The 17,366-nt window shown below is 43.1% G+C and overlaps 1 protein-coding gene across 10 annotated transcripts in view; it reads right to left on the bottom strand.

The window, feature by feature from the left end:
- Positions 1-12,853, bottom strand: part of ERC2 (ELKS/RAB6-interacting/CAST family member 2) — a 660,221-nt gene extending 647,368 nt beyond the window's left edge. For 4 of the 10 annotated variants that reach the window (XM_048488076.1, XM_048488075.1, XM_048488077.1 and 1 more), the window contains exon 1: positions 12,652-12,850. The gene's annotated coding sequence lies outside the window, so the exon portion shown is untranslated. Of the gene's footprint in view, positions 1-12,651 lie in introns of all 10 variants that reach the window. The other 6 variants (XM_048488069.1, XM_048488071.1, XM_048488078.1 and 3 more) reach the window with 4 other exon arrangements.
- Between the last annotated feature and the right edge of the window lie 4,513 nt (positions 12,854-17,366).

Genomic DNA, 17,366 nt, shown 5'->3' with positions numbered 1-17,366 from the left:
CAGAGGTGGGATCCAGCAGGTTAGCAATAGAAAGACCGGAAAAAACATGTGACGCACGAATGTTGCTGTGTGGTTAAATATATTATATACTAAAACAAACATGCAAACATCTATATATATCAGTAATGCTTATTCGCTTATAAATTGGGTCAACCCCTTCCAGCAGGTTCTCACAGGTTCCCGAGAGTAGGTTACTAATTATTTGTGTGTGCCGAGAGAGGGTTACTAATTGGTAATTTTGCCACGTGATTTTTGCCTTAGTTACGCCCCTCCTGTTAGCAGTAGCGCAGAACTTGAAGCAGTGTAGCAGGAGGTGCACCGGCGTGCGTGGCAGCCTGCGCCTGCGTGCATTCGTTTCCCGCCCAAGGACTGGCGCAGCGGCTGCATCGTTGCCACAGCCCTGCACTGGAATGCCCCGCTCGCGGAATGCCCGGCCACGCCCCCATCGTGCCCCACCCAGCCCCACTGGCGCTACGCCACAGTTTGAATCCCACCACCATGGGAACCTGTTACTAAAATTTTTGGATCCCACCACTGGCTGGGATGGGTGCGCATTGGGTAAGTAATGGTCTGCTCAGAGAGCTGATTAAATCACTTCAGTGTGACATAATGGGAATTAGCTAGCCCCATCATCCAGTCAGGCACACATTAGAGCCAGGGGGAAAGTTCAGCAGTCAACCACATTCTTGCCCAGACACGCAAGATGGATCCTAAAACCCTGAGAGGTATCCATTCTGTGGAGAGCAGTGTCTTGCTCTTATGCCAGTCTTGGGTCCCCATGCCTTCATGGTACCCTTTAGCTGAAGGAGGGATCTGATTTTTTACAACAGCTATTATTAACAGAGCTGAACAGAACTTGTAGAGAATCATGCCACTTCAGAATTAAGTTACAAATGCATTAGTCCCACCATGAGATTTGATGGTGCCAAAGAAAGAGGTTGTGAAACTCACATTTCAAAGTATATCTGGCAACTGGGACACCACTGAACTCCAAAGTGCCTGTACTAAAGTTCCAGTACAGAAAGTACACTTGATTCAGATTTTGCAAACTGTTTATATAGTAAACACCAACACAGCACTTGGTGCAAACTCAGAATCCAATTCCTTGTAGATGCAGTGCTTACATTTTAATAATTGTAGGTCCCCCATTTGTATTATACTTATGACAAAATCTAGAAGAATTAACCCTCTAAACTTCTAATTATCAACGGCCTTTTGTAGAATAAAACCCTACATGGCTTGGGACTGGGGTAACTGAAGAACCATCTTCTCTGCATGCTCCAGGAGTTAAGATCACAGGAAGAGACCCTCCTGACTGTTCCATCAATCAAAGATGCTTGTTTGGTGGATGCACAGAAGAGGGTCTTTTCAGCAGCACGTCACAACTGCGGAACAACCTCCCCAAGGAGGTTCATCTGGCCCCTCACTTTCAACCTTTAAAAGGCAGTTGAAGAAAGTTTTTAGGACCACCATTTGTTAAATTTACTATACTCTGTCTCACCAAAAGATAAAAATATGGTTCTGCGTTGTTTCGAGAAAGTGAAAGCAGTGTGCCTCCACTGTAGACAAAAAGTCTCACTATTGAAATGGCTGCCATGGATAGACCCACCTGTATCTCTGGAATCCTTTGGGGTATTACAGCAGTTTTAACTGCATTCTGCTTGGGATCACCTAGGGATTCTTCTCCACCCATCAGTTTTTCAAAACTCAAACCTTCTAAATTTGTCATTTTTTCCTGGTTCCCTAAAATGGCTATTACCTCCTTTCAATCCAAAATGTGACTGTGGATTAATTCAATATTGAAGTTCTATCTTTCTATATGAAGGTATAGCAGCCCTCAGCTGTGATTTTAAATCTAGGTTTTAATATTTTTTATGTGTGTTTTATCTATTCTGTGTGTTCTATCTATTTTATCTATTTTGTAATCCGCCTTGATCTCTGATGGAAGGAAGGCAGCTAATAAATATTTTAAGTAAATAAATAAAATTCTTGTTCTATACCTTACATCCACCTTTGAAGAAAAAAAGCAGTAAATGAGGTTAATAGAACAGAGTGAAACTCATTAACTTTCTTTTATGCATGAATTTAGAACATTTCTACCCCTCCTTTTGGAGTCCTGCTCAAGAAAGCTTACAATAAAAAACCACGGTATAAATCACCAACTAATTAAAAATACAAGCCATTAAAAACTACCCATAAAACAGAGCAAACTGTTAAAAAGTTGATAAGAGAAACCCCTAGTTAAAGATCAAAGTAAAAAGATCTGTTTTCTTCAGGGGTCTAAAAGGAAGTATAGTTGGCTCCAGGCAAGCCTCAAAGGAAAGGCACCACCACAGAATTAAAGTAGGCATCAGGCAAGCCTAAATGGTGGGGGAGGCTGTCTCCTCCTGCCTCATTTCTGAAGACAGGGATACAGACAGTAGGGCTTGCTTGAGAGGAAAATCGTAACTAGCATGCTGGATATTGTAAGAGGAGCTTCAGGGCCTTAAAGGCAAGAACCAGCCTTTTGAATTGTGCTCAGAAACAGACAGGTAGCCAGTGTAGATCTTTCAGAACATATAGCATATGATCCCTGTAACCAACTAGATAGCAGCTGGCTGCTGTATTTTGAACCAGTGGAAGTTTCCAAACTATTTTCAGAAGCAGCTCCACACACAGCATGATACAGTATTCTAACTGGATGCAATAACAGCATGGATCAGTGTGGCCTGATCACATTTTTCAAGGAATAATCATAACTGGTGAACCAGCTAGAGCTGATAAAAGCCAGTATTTGCAGCAGAGAGACCTGAACACTTCCAAATAAACATGAAGAAAATCCTGCTGCACATTAATCCCCCCACACAAACTTACATTCTCATTTTCTCCTTTTAAGCGTCACCCAGGAAAGAACAGGTGCTCGGGAGCAACAGCCGCAGAAGGCCATTGCTTTCACATCCTGCATGGGAGCTCCCAAAGGCACCTGGTGGGCCACTGCGAGTAGCAGAGAGCTGGACTAGATGGACTCTGGTCTGATCCAGCTGGCTTGTTCTTATGTTCTTAATCATTCTCCCTGCCATATGCAAGTGAGAGATAGACCAACATCTAGAATGCTTTTTTGATAATCACTGCATTTTTTTTGGTAACTCCAAAGGCAAATCTACCTTAGCACCAAAACATGCAGGTTTCCTATTTTCAAAGTCTAGTAAGTGTATTAGAATCATAGAGTTAGAAGGGGGCATATAGGCCATCTAGTCAAACCACCTGCTCAATACAGGTTCAGCCTAAACCAGTGATGGCGAACCTATGGCACGGGTGCCAGAGGTGGCACTCGGAGCCCTCTCTGTGGGCACGCACACACAGAGTTCATCATGTGGGGTGCGGAAAATCACACACGCCCCACACACACATACACCTAGGCTGGCCTGGGTCACTGAGCACAATGTGCATGCATCACGGTGAACAGGGAGGACTCGGCTGGCAGGCCTGGTGCCTGTGCCTCAGAGCAGCTGGATGCTCTGGGGCTCTGCAAGCCCCCTTGCTCCCCCTCCCCTGGGAGAGGGAAGGATGGGGCTTTCAATGCCTCCGAGCAGCCAGCCTCTTTTAGCAACTGGTTCGCCTGAAATGGTGTGAACCGGCTGATTCTCACCGCTGTAACAAGGGTAGAGACTTTGGGTTTGCTGCCATGAAGTAATTTTTTTAAAAAATATTTCATTGCAATAAAGTAAATTAAAATTTTAATATTACAAATTTAAGTATAATAGGAAAAAAGAATAATGAGAATGGTGAAGAAAAGAAAGGAAGAAAGAAAAGAGAAGGAAAGGAGAGAGAAGAAGAGAGAGAAAAAGGAAAAGAGGAAAATACTGTAATAAAATAGTATAGATTAAAATGACTTCCAGCTAGGATGAGTATTTTTTTGTTCACCTCAGAACCTACTTCATTATGAAATTTAGTAATTTAGTAATGAAGTAAGTTCTGAGGTGAACAAAAAAAATCACAGAGATCACTGAGGTAGAAATTGTATGCAATAACAAAAAAGATTTATGTATTTACAGCTTGGTTTTGATGAATAGATCAACAGCGCAGAACTCCAAGCAGTCAAAGGAGAAACCTGGTTAAGGTACAATAATTTAAGCTAGATGTGGTTTCAGAGTGTAGTTTGAATCCACTTTAATGCTTGTAAGTACAGAGGCATTCATTAACTAACCACTGGGTTGGATCCAGAGGCGTAGCTACCAGGGGGCCAGGGGATGCACGTTGCACTGGGCACATGCCTGGGGGGGTGCAAAAAAATTTCGGTTCATTTGTGGGGGTTTTGTATTTTTTAGTGTTTAAACATTGAAAGTGATGCTGTTTCAGGGTGCGGAACAACTTTCAATGTTGTTTTAACTGGGGACCCCAGATTTTCCCTTTAAGGTAGATTTAAAAGGAGAATCTAGGCTCCCTAGTTTAAATGCCATTGAAAGTGATGCTGTTTGGGGGTGGATTCCAGCATCACAGCAGCAGTCCATGCCCCCCCGCAAAACTCAGATTTTGCACCGGACTCCATTTTCCCTAGCTATGCCTCTGGTTGGATCCTTTCATACACACAGGATTCCATCCATACTAGCTTCCCCAATCCCAAGAGTCAGACAAAAAAGTACTAGGCCTGGTCATCACAAGAAACAGGCCCCAGAACTGGGTACTCTATCACCTCCCACATGAAGAGTTAAACCTCCCTCCCATGCTACCAGGCAGAGCTACCCTTCAAATTCTCTTCCCTTTTGCTGAGGCAGAGCCAAAACTGTCACTGAGGCACACTCACTGAGGTAGACCTGAAGTAAGGCTTCCCTCCAACTTTCCATCCCTCCCTCCCTCTGAAAGGTGACTGAATGCTGGAGCGCTCCCACAGGCTCAGGGATGAAATGCCGAGTGGCTGTTTTTCCTTCCAAGGGCAGGACAGACTCCCATCCACCACATACAGGCTTCACAGGATGTTATTTACCATGTGATGTCATCTACCTCCATGCCATGAAAAGCTTCAGATGTCCATTTCTACACATTAAGCCTCCATTGAAGGACATTTTTTTTCTCCAGGCCTATTGGCAACTTTAAATCTAGTAGATTCTACTAGATTTAAGTAGATACACAACAGTATTCCAGATTTTGTAAGCAACCAAGAGCCTGAAATTTATTCTTTAACACAAAACGTGTGATTCTCACTATACAGACTTGTGATTTCAAGCTTTAAAACAACCTAAAATTGCAAAGACATCAAACTATGATAAGGTTAAGAGCAGACAAGTTTAAGAAAACAGTGTTAACATACACAAAACAAGATTGAAAGAAACTGGGGAAAATATATAGAATAGTATACCTGAATAGTTTCCATACCCAGGTTAGCTGATCTTATCAGAACTCAGAAGCTAAACAGGCAAGTTTGGATAGGAAACCACCAAGGAATACCAGGGTTGCAACACAGAGGCAGACAATAGCAAACTACCTCTCTGAACATATCTTGCCTTGAAAACCCTACTGGTTGTCACCATAAGTCATCTGTGACTTGACAGCATATAAATCTATGCACGACTTTTATAGATAGAAGTAATAAGATGCTGTCCCATGCTCAAGCATTTTAAGACACACCTTTAAAAGAGCAATGCAGCCAAGTGCATAGCAAATCACAGTATATAACAGTATAATACATTTCATGAAGAAATAGATGGTAGATCAAATCTACTTTTCCTTTGGAAGAATAAGCTATTTCTTCTCACTATGGTATTTCTGAGCATTAAAAATACTAGTCACACCTTCTTCATTCATTCCACTGACATTTTTTTCTTTCTTGATTTACAAGAATATAGACTCAGCATGATGAATGAACGAGAGCCAGTGTTGTGCAGTGGTCTATCTGCCTTTTCTGGACAAGGTAATGAGGGGCATGCCTTTTTTGTTGCTCTTACTGGATTTACCAACAGCTTTGATAGTGTACACCAGTGGTGGCGAACCTATGGCACTCCAGATGTTCATGGACTACGATTCCCAGCAATTGGCCATGCTGGCAGGGGCTGCTGGGAATTGTAGTCCATGAACATCTGGAGTGCCATAGGTTCACCACCACTGGTGTAGACTGTGCCATTCCATTGAGAAGCTTGGAAGCAGAAGTACCAGGGGATGTAATCATTGATTGCCTATAAGTTACCAGGTTCAGGCCAAGGTACTGGCTGCCACATACTAAGCCAGTGATGGCGAACCTTTTTAAGACCGAGTGCCCAAATTGCAACCCAAACCCCACTTATTCATCACAAAGTGCCAACCCGGCAATTTAACCTGAATGGTGAGGTTTTAGTTTAGAAAAAAGGGTTGGCTCCCTCTTCCTCCACCCCACCTACTCGAGCAGGGGCCAGCCTGCTGTAGCCTTCAGCAAGTCCTGCATGCACTGCTCTTTACCTCTCTAGCATCTCTGCCTCCTCTACACCCCCCCTCGGGCAGCAGCCAACTGGAGCACAGGCACCAGGCCCACCAGCCGAGTCCTCCCTGCTCACCTTGGTGTGCACATGTCGTGCTTAGTGGCCCAGGCCAGCCTAGATGCGTCTGAGTGTGTGTGGGGGGGGGGGGGTGATTTTCTGCCTTCCACATTACGAACTCTGTGTGTACGTACCCATAGAGAGGGCTTCGAGTGCCACCTCTGGCACCCGTGCCACAGGTTCGCCATCACTGTACTAAGCCCTTCACTGCCATTAATCTACATATATGCAGGACGACCCCTCCTGCTGTACTCCGCTGTGACAGCTTTGGTCATCTAGACAGGCCCTCAGGAACCAAGGATAGTCCACACACAGGTCTTAGCAGGTTCAGATGTTTAATGTGCACAGAGCAAGGAATCCAGACAAGAAACCACAACGTTGCTACCACAAGCTAGCTCAGCTGCAACCTCTCTTTCATAGCCAGCCTCCCATTCCCTTGTGCAATAACCTCTTGCAGCTGGGTTACTCTAGTCTGGCTCCTGAAATGTCTCTGCATCTACTCTAGCTTGCCACATAATTGCCAACCTGCTGCTGTGTTTCCTCTGCTGTAAACTAGCACGCAGTCTCCTCCTGCATTACTTCTGGGGCTCTGGAGACAAGGGGGGTGAGGGAGCTGTCAGAGTACCCTCTGGCTCTGTATCAAGGGGCTGAAGAGTCTCAGAGCTAAGCTCTTGCTGGGTAATCTCAGAGCTTGGACCTAGCTGCGGATCCCAGCCTGAATGCTCTTCCTGAGCCTGAAGACCTGATTCTGCAGGGACTTCTGGCTGCTCAGTCTCTGCATCTACAGATAGTGCCTGAGATTCTGGAACCGACACGGTCCCTCTTCTCTATCTGAGTCTTCCTCCCAGGAGTTCTCATTCAGACCAGGCTGGGCCCTAACAGCTGAAGATATCACCATGAAAATGGGTGAGAACAATGGCTGACCATAGTCATGCATTCTCTGTTGTGGCATGCCACCTCGTAGAATGGCGTGTCTGAGAAGCTCAGGAAAGTTCTCACACTTTTGTCATTCTGCAGAATGTAACAGAGAACTGATAGAATGGCATTTTTAAAAACGGAATTGGGCTGCAGTAATGGAATGGTTCCGGAGAATGCTTATATAAAGGGAACAGAGTTGTAGTATATTCCACTGTTTATTTATTTAACTTGACCTTGATCTTACTGCATCATTTATTATATATCTTGTACAATACTTTTTTTACATTGTGTTCAATTTCTGTAACTAAGTCCTATTGCATTGTTTTGCATAATGGGCAGTCCCAGCCAATGTGCCAGCCCCCCAGCTGTGATGCCATGGCCGCACCAGCCCAGTGCTCCCATGGAGGCTTCCCGGTGGGGAGGGGGCTTAAAATGCAAAAAAAAGCCTCCCTGCTACCAGGAAGCCCCCGCTGGGCTTAATGGACTTATTCCAACTTTTCAGAGGCGGAAGTCTGAACCTCCAGCTGCGGGAGCAATGACTAGGAGTAAGTCAACTACCATTGGCTCTTGTCCCAACTATGCCCGAGGACCACCTCCGCTACATTGGTAATTGAAGCATAGGAACACTGACACCACATCCACACCATCTACCACTGCCAAGGAGGGCCATTGTGACCACCTACCGAGGGATCTACCCCTCCACCAGGGTAAGCACCCCAAGGAGGCAAATCCAACAGGACCATTCCACACCACTCCCATGGATTCTACCACCACAACTACCCCCTGATGAATGGGTCTGATAATCTACTTTATGAGAAAGGTAGGCTATGAAATAAATAAAACTAGAAAGGGAAAAGAACTTTTGGATAAATAAGAAACAATCAATTTTTTCAGAGATATGACAATATGGAAAGTAGAAAAGTAAATGTCATCCACTTCAGTGTTCTATATTGAAGCATGTGTGCCATTTGTGAAATGTAAGAACTCCTCACAGGTTCTAAAGCACAAATATATCTTGGATTTTTTTTTTACTGTATAGAACTTTCTATTCCACCTTTTAACCACTATATCTCAGCATACCCTCCAACATTTCACAAAGAAAAACTGAAACAATCTTATAAACCCAGTAAAAGCCTAAACCCCCATATTATTACTCAGCGCCAAGGGCTGAGTTCTGCCTTCTTTGTACAATATACATTGACACTATAATATCTTGTCTTCAATTTTTAATGTGTGTTTGGGTTTTGGGTTAACTGCACACAAAATAAATCTCAGTAGCCATTGTGTTGACTATGTATTGCATGCTGAATTCATGTACACTAAAAACAAGATGGACCCACTTTCCTCTCACCAAACAATTAACACCCAGGCACAACTGGAATACAAAAGAACCCTAAAAATGGAATACTAAACATTTTAATAAGGCAGGTCCCAAAGACATAATTGCGGAAAATAAGTTGTGATTGACCGAAAACAGAAAACAGAACCCGGTAAATAGGAATAATTAAAGCAAATGTTTTAATACCAGTGAACGCTGAGTACATCATTATGTTAGAGACAGCACCCTCTCTACCATACATCAAATAGTAATAATGCCGAAAAGATCTCAAAGGAAATTTTGACAATCCCAAAGCACAACTTACTTCGCAGCATGGGAGCCTTCCTGCCTTCTTCGGGCAGTCCATTTCACAAGATGGGAGCCATAACAGAAAATGCACATGTGGAGGTAGTTGGTGTTCATACCCATTAGAAGGGCAGCACCTTTAAAAGGTTTCACTCAAATCTGGCATCCCAGGTAATCAGTTGTTAAAATCATAAGTTCTAGGTCCTAGGATAAAATCTAGGATAAAATTTTATTGAATGTATATTTGTGGTTCATAGTCATTCACATTCAAAATTATTTAAATACAAGTTCTGTAACTACCTTTTCATACCCAGTTCTGCATGTTTCACAAATATTCACAACTCTTTTAGATCTTTTGGACCCTTTGCTTCTTTTAACTCACGTCATAAGAACATACTGTAAAGGTGCCCAAGTCTGACATCTTGCTCACACACTAAGTATCCCTCTCTCAGATATTCTGTTCAGCTTGGAAATTTACTATTTCATTCTATTGCAAAGAAACTGGACCAGGATGCTGAACAAATGTGATTAGGACTGAACAGTATTCTTCATGTCAATCAACATTTGAGAAACAGTTAGATTCAAGGCCAGTAGCACTTAGCAGAGCACCAAGAGTTTCAGGATATAAGCTTTCAAGACCCACAGTTCCCTTCATCAGACACAAGTAGATTTGTATAACTAAAGGAAGGATGTTAGGTAAGGGCTAAGCTCAGGAAAGATGAAAGAATCCAGTGACAATAGAGGGGCATGATAAGATTGCTATGGGTAGTTCCAGAGTTAACAAGAGATGAGCTTAAGTGGAACAGAAGAAGCAGGGAAGATGAGGGAGAAGTATCCTGAGAGTTTTAAAAGTAAAGATCAGATGCTTAATATTCCTATATATCATGACAGGAAACTAGTACAGAGATCTAAACAGAGCAGTATTGAAGTATAGCGCCCTAGTAAAGTAAAAGAAAATCATGTTCAATGATGCCTTCTTTACAGTTTGCAGAGAAAAGAAACAGTAGAGGGGGAAAGTAACAAGAAAGAACCTACAGCAGGATAGATGCAAGGGTACCAGAGCACGTACAATGTGTTCAGAAAAAGGAGAGTTTGGATTTAGACCTCCTTTTCTCTCCTGCAAAGAGACTCAAGGGGACTTACAAATTCCTTTCCCTTCCTCTCCCCACAGCAGATACCTTGTGAGGTAGGTGTGACTGAGAGAGTTCTGAGAGAACTGTGACTAGCCCAATGTCGCTCAGCAAGGTTCATGTGTAGGAGTCGGGAAACAAATCCAGTTCACCAGATAAGAGTCAGCCACTCAGATGGAAGAGTGGGTAATCAAACATGGTTCTCCAGATGAGAGTCCACCTGCTCTTAAGCACTATGACTATACCATACCACACTGGCTCTCTGTAGGTGTAGATGATAGGGTGGATATGAAAATAAAGAAAGATGCAACAACAACAAAATGTGGTCTGGTCACTGCAGGACAGGGCAAGAGAAGCAGAGAGAAGAGTCAACTATGAAACCAAGTCAGGATGGCTTTAACAGGAACAACAAGGTAGTAGAAAGCCTAAGAACTGTGTTTATAATGTTCAGTTAGAGATTAGGGTTCATGCTCACATTATGCCTTTTCTTCAACAAAAAAATGAACCATCTATCTCAATGTTGCTGCAAACACCAACATTTAGTATAATATAAATGGCAATTAGCCTGAAGGCAAAATTCACACAAGCCTCTTTAGCAGTGAAATTTTTTTATAAGGGTGTTAAGGGTATTACAATATTTTTGCCAGATTCCGGAAGATCCAAAAACCACCATCAATATAACAATCATACTATTTTAAAAGCACCCTAGATTTTTAGGTGCTGTGCAAAAGTCATTTTTAAAAACATCATGGAGCTCTACCCACACACTCACAAAATCCATCCAACATGTTAATGGCTCAAACATTTACAAGATTGGAACAAGCAATATAGCCCGAAATTATTGAGGTCAGCTTCTGTCCATATTTGAAACAGGACATATCAAAGGCTAACATTTGGGGGGCAGGAGGAAAATGCAACTTCTCTTCCAAAGCAAATAAAACTATGATATGGATCTCTCATGTCATATCTTTTAAAAGGTTCTCGATTCATCTGTTCCTGTGGGCAATGAGCACTCACAACATTATTTTTTCCAAAGGCAAAGACATCAGAACTAATAATTTGGGATGGCACAAAGAGCAGCAGCAGTGTAACGGGCTGTCACAATCTCTGCCATTTTCTGTGTAAAACAGCATTTAAGATACTGGGGGGGAGGGGTGCTCTTGTACCATTCAGTAACATGCAGAGGTTAGCCAGAAGCTAGTAGACTCAGGGTTTAGGTTACCTAATGACTCCCCCCATGCAGCTTCTTTGGAAAGAAAAGTCTGAAAGTTCTGGGAGAAGCCTGTTTTATATATTCCCTTGTGAAAGAAAACAGCAAAAGACATCAAATTTTGCTTCCTGAGCCATTGCCATTCTCTTTCTTCAGAGGGCTGATGAGCCTTTTTTGTACTCAGGAAACAGGAAAGGATCCTAAAGATGCTCTTTTAAACGAGACTTCCCTCCCCTTTCACTTGAGCAAAGGGGACCCTGGAAAAGATATATAATCCTCCCTGGAGAAAGAATGCCAGTGAGGAGGGGGAAATCCCTTCTGATTTTAGTGATGCTTTATTTTACTGCAGATGGGCAAAAAGGAAAGGGATGAGATAGCGAACAAATAGTTAAGTAAAACCACTGATTTAAAAAGCCAACCAGGAAACTATCCCTGATAAGAGGATCTGCCCTCCTCCTCGCTGCACCGATTGGCCGAGTTTATTGTAAGGAGTCTGTTCCTGTCTATACAAGTGGCCTATTGGTTTGTCCATCAAAACAGAAATGTCAGTTCGCAGCTAAGGGAGTAGATTCCCCTCCATCCATTCTAGGTTTAGCAGGTAGCCGCCTAGAAATCAATCACATGCTAATAAAAACAGGTATCTCTCCCCCCACCCCAGTCACACTATTTTTACATCTTTGTATAAATATATATATACTTACAAAATAGCCATTTGCATTATAAATACATACTCAGAGAGCTATGTACTCCACCATAATCTTATGCCGCCTAAAATAATCTATCAATCACAGTGCATCTTATATGTATAACCTCTTTATGTATTTGTTTATTATGTAAATACTAATATAATACCTTGGTTCCTAGTAGAAATGCTCCATCTTCCAATGCGGGGGGGGGGGGGGGGCCGCTTCACATTTGTGTAAAATATAAAGATTTACATATGTCAACTGCTACGAACACAGGCATTGCAATTTCTTAAGGACCGAGAAGATTTTTTAAGACCACTTACACCTAGCAATAGCGGGGCTATTGTCAATTGCAAGAAAGCATCTGGGTAATGATTCCGTATGGGAGAGGCACTCACTGGTCCTATCAGGAAGGAGATGGTCACAGTAATTGCAATGAATTTTAGACAAGGAATGCTCCCTCCACAGACAGATTTCCCTCTCCTGCATATTCCCCATCCCCTTGTCTCTTGTCCATCGCCAAACGGTTCTATTCCCAAGGCATCATTTTTCCAGTGGTCACATACAGATAGCCATATTCGCGCTTTAAGCTCCTCACCTTTCAAATCATTGCCTCCGTCTCGCGTCTCTCCCCACATGGATTTTACAACAGCCCATCTCGCGGCCAGCCCATTGCGGGTAAAGAAAGAGGAGGGGCAGGCGAACAGGTCCAAGGTGACAGGGGAACAGGCGACCTGCTGCAGTCGGGAGAGGCGCCCGCCTTCCCAGCCCTCGTTTGGCTGCCCCTTGACTGAAGCGCCTCGCAGTCAGCCGCGAGCCTGAAGACCCGCCGCCTCGCCAATCCCTGACTCAACATTCCCAGCATTCCCGAGGAAGCGGCTCTCCATGGGGGTTCAGCGACCCGCCGCCAGGGGCAGCCGCGAGCTTCCTCGCAAGAGTAAGCGGTTTGCACAGCAAAACTCAAAGCGGCGGCGCGAAGCCTGCCCACCCGGCTATCTCCCTGGCTCCTCTCTCTCCAAGCTCAGCAATTCTCAGCCTCACCCTGGAGGGGAGCGGGGAGTGCTACTAGTACGACATTTGACTCAGATTTGTGGGCAAAGCCCTAATTTAAAGCGGAGGAAGTGTTCCCCTTCTCTTGCCTAAGCCTTCGCAATGGCAAACTACGGTGCGTTAAAGTCCACCTTCCCAAATAGCCATTTTTCCCCCGGGAAGTGATATCTCACATTTGTAGTCTGAAGACTCGTTCTGCACAAAATGCAGCCTCTACCTGGAGGCTAACAATCCAAACAACCACCTTTTGACTAATGATATTAATGTACCAATGTCTCTAATATTCAACATGCATAACACTTAAACAATTATACATAAGCTTTTATACTGGGTAACATAAACGATATCTACATAGGCTTATTACTGTGTAATAGTTCACACAAAGAAACATAAACCGAATGTCCGGTTTACAAAAAACCAGAGTAATCCAAAATCTGGTTGATTCCAAAGAGAGGGGAACTGAAGTGCCAAACAGTCTGTCCCCATCACTGGGCAAGGTGAAAGAAGGTGGAGCAGTCCTGTCTTATCCCTCGCTTGGTGGATCCGTGCCTGGTTCCTCCGAAGCAGTTGCCCTCTGCTGATTTGATATCTGAAGCAGTGAAGGGGCCCCAGTCCCTCCACCTCTGCCCCACATGCTGGTCGGGAGTAGCAGTCCTCCTCTTGTCAGTCATACCTGGAGTAAGACAGTCAGCAGATACAGCATCCTGAGAAGAGATGACAGATGGGGGGGGGGGGGCAGGGGCAGGGGCACTATTGATACTTCTTTCCACACTGCCTTCCTCTGATTATTATTATTATTATTTATTATTTATTATATTTCTAAGGATTATGTGGCATTGCCAGGAATCACTGGGTGTGAACCCATGCTGAACCTGTGTATATCCATGCTGTGTATATCCATGCTGTGTATAACCCATGCTGAACCTGTGTATATCCATGCAATCTATATAATTAAATTTAGGTTCTTGTTTTAAAGAGCTTTTTCAACATTAAGAGACTATTCATATCTTAATCACAGTGAATATGGCTTGTTTCAGTCACTTTAGAAAATCTCCTTTTAATCAAATATCTTTAATGTTCCTATGTAAAAATATGTACTATTGGTTTTGATCCAGCAGTGCAGGATCAGGAAAAGCGCTTAGTGTAGTTACATTTGTGGAAGCAATTTCACAAGGCCGCAACAGTTGCAGCACATTATATTTTAGTATAATTGTAATTAAATTATTGTATTTCTTTATTTTAAATATTTTTATGCTGAGTCCCCAAGGAAGGAAACATTAAGCACACATGACACACTAAATAATGTACACATGGAACAATTAGTGTACATCTGTTACCCAAGGTGGAGACATAGTCTCTCAGTATAGTGGGGAATATTAACTTACAGCAGACTGCTTATTAATGTTGCGAGAGGCTGGGTAAGGAATCTTTAATACCAATATATATGAAGGTCAGCTTTCAGAAGAAAATCCACAGAGAGGAATATAATGCAAATTTGACAATCTTTAATGCAGGGATAAAGGGTTCACAAGCATTTGATTCAATTCATCAAACATGTGCACATAGTGTTACTAAGATATAGATAGGTTGGAAAATATATTTGGAATAGAAAAAGGATATGGGGTATATGGATAATACAACCTGATCATGAAGTGAAGAAGATCCAGGGTTCAGAGACAAATGACCAGCGTCTGGTTCCAGGGGTTGTGCAACGCGTTGGACACAGTAACAAAGACAGAAAGGTGTCACTGGCACTGGACAAATGGTCTTTGGGGGGTAGGATATTTATAGGGGGAATGATCACCTCTGGGGTTGTCAGGACAACCCTTGGGCAGTCTAGGAGGTGTCCAGCTGGATTGTTTATGATACAATGGAGTGCACTGTAAAGTGGTCAGAAGAAGTTAGAAATGAGAGAGCTTCAGCTTTCGAAATGGTGGCTACATATTGAAAAAAAGATCTTTTCCTTGGGCTTCTCTTGGGAGGCCCTACAAATGCTCACCGCTCCGGAGATTTACCATCGCTTAAAGACTAGATTACTTGATCAAGAGTACCAATTTCTCCTGAGCAAAGCGCAAAGCTCTTGCTCTCCAATATTCTTTGGGATTATCCCTCAGAAATCTAGCCCTGCTATATACCTGCAACAACTTATTAATTACAATTGCAGATGGGTCATGACTAGAGCAAGGTGTAACTCTTTTCCGTCAGTACATCTTCAAGGTCGCTTCTCTGGTATTCCACAAAATGAGCGTTGCTGTCGATTTTGTCCTGATACAACTGATACACTTTCTCATATTCTGCTTCATTGTTCAAAATACAACAACATCAGAACTGATTTGAGAACTGTATTACCAACAGGATTTATGCTCCTTTCTGATAAAATAAAAATGGCTAAGCTTCTAAATAACTCTAATGTTGAAATCTCTGAAGCTGTTGCTATATTTTTACTCTGGCCGTTTCCGCACGGGCAAAAAATGACGTCGTCGCAACGGAAAAAGAAGCGTCAGAGCGAGAGCGTTCGCACGCGCAGCGGCGGAGGTGCGCAGTCGCGCCGTCGCGAAAACGCTAAACCGGCGCGAAGACGGTGTATGCAGAAAACGCTTAAAACCACTCTTTTTCCCCATGTGACGCATCGACGCCGCACTCGTGCGAACAGCCGCCACGGAGCTGTCGTCACAAATGGCGTCGGGCCTGCACGGCTTCGCAAGTGCGCAGGCGCAACGTCGCGAGACGCCGCTTCCGCAGCGCTTCCGTGCGAACCGTCACATTTCTGCGGGGCTGCGGACGCCCGCAGCTCCGCCTGTCTGTGTGAACGCTTTTTTTGGGATGCGTCGCAATTTGCGACGTCATCGCGTCGCTGCTTTTGGCCGTGCGGAAACGGCCTCTGTGTACTGCAAGTTGAGCAATAATGATCTTTTTATTGTATTTGAAATTCTTGGCACCGGTTTTATGCCTAATAAAGGTTTTGGATTTGGAGTATCTTGGTTGAGATAATCAGGGGAGACTAGGACATCAGGAGTCTTCTTGTGGCTGAAAATGAGTATATTCATTCGGCAGGCCTACTGTATCATATTAACAACACATTCTTCCTTTGCTGCACAGCTGAAAATGTGCTGATATGGCAAACAAGCTGAAAGCGTGAGAACAGAAAAACCATTCTTGGAAACTTCTTGTAGGTAGACCTGGCTGTTGCCAGAGAATGGGCTCCCCATCTCTGCAACTCCAGTATCACCTTTTCGACTGGCAAGTGGGCAGGGGTACCTGTGAAGTACGCTTTCCTCCCACCCCTACCCCTCTATGCCAGAGCAGTATGTGTTCTCAACCAGAACACAACAGTTGGTTCACATGATTGTATTTAATTTTTAAAAAATGTATCAGAAGAAATATCTTCTTGTATCTTTCACATGTTAAAAAATGGCATAATTCTGCTCAGGATTACTTTGAATAATAAAATAATACAGTTGTTTTCATTTACCCCAACTAAACAGCCAGGAAAATTGTTTACATTTTCACTTGCACAAGAACTATCCTTCATTTGGGATGAGGACACTAGATCCAATACAGTTGTGCTAATACTGCTCCCTTCTGTGCAGTTGTAACAATAATAATAACATTAGCAGCAAAGCAAGTTCTGTATGCTGTGATTTTGGTATGGTGCCATATTTACTTAAAGAACTTTAATGCCGAGCATCTCCCTTCAGTCAATTTTGTTCACAAAGCAAAGAAGCTGTGCATTTATAATACAAAGTGTTTTACCCTGCCAGGTATAATTGTACTGCAAGCATTAAGAGTTCAAAATCTTCTTAAAAGGAAAAAAAATTATGTTATGCAACATAATTTATTTCTGTTTGTAACGTATTCTCAATTCACATGAGAATTCCCACCAAAATATAAAAGCAACACGCGTGATCCCCAGAGAACTGTTATGGCTGAAAGAATTTTTGATAGTGTTGCCTCCAACAGATATTTCCACAGTAAGGGGTAGTTTACAGCAACTGCAGGGAGCAGGAGCACAAATGTGCTCCACTAGGGCAGACATGACAATATTTCAAACCTATATATACAGTCTTTTCCCCACCCCCACATTGTGGAGAAAAACAATATTTAAGTGTGTTGACCATGGTCAACAATGCTAGAAATATTAAAGTCAAATTAATTTCAATTAATAATTTCTAATACCAATTCTTTACGCTCAGAACTTTTTTTGGGTTATGTGTATATCAGTTCTTGTACTGTGCCTCTCCAGCCCTGATGAACCTTTAGGAA

This window comes from Sphaerodactylus townsendi, linkage group LG03 (assembly GCF_021028975.2).
Source record: "Sphaerodactylus townsendi isolate TG3544 linkage group LG03, MPM_Stown_v2.3, whole genome shotgun sequence".
Classification (NCBI taxonomy): domain Eukaryota; kingdom Metazoa; phylum Chordata; class Lepidosauria; order Squamata; family Sphaerodactylidae; genus Sphaerodactylus; species Sphaerodactylus townsendi.
This window is presented reverse-complemented; position numbering and strand designations above follow the sequence as displayed.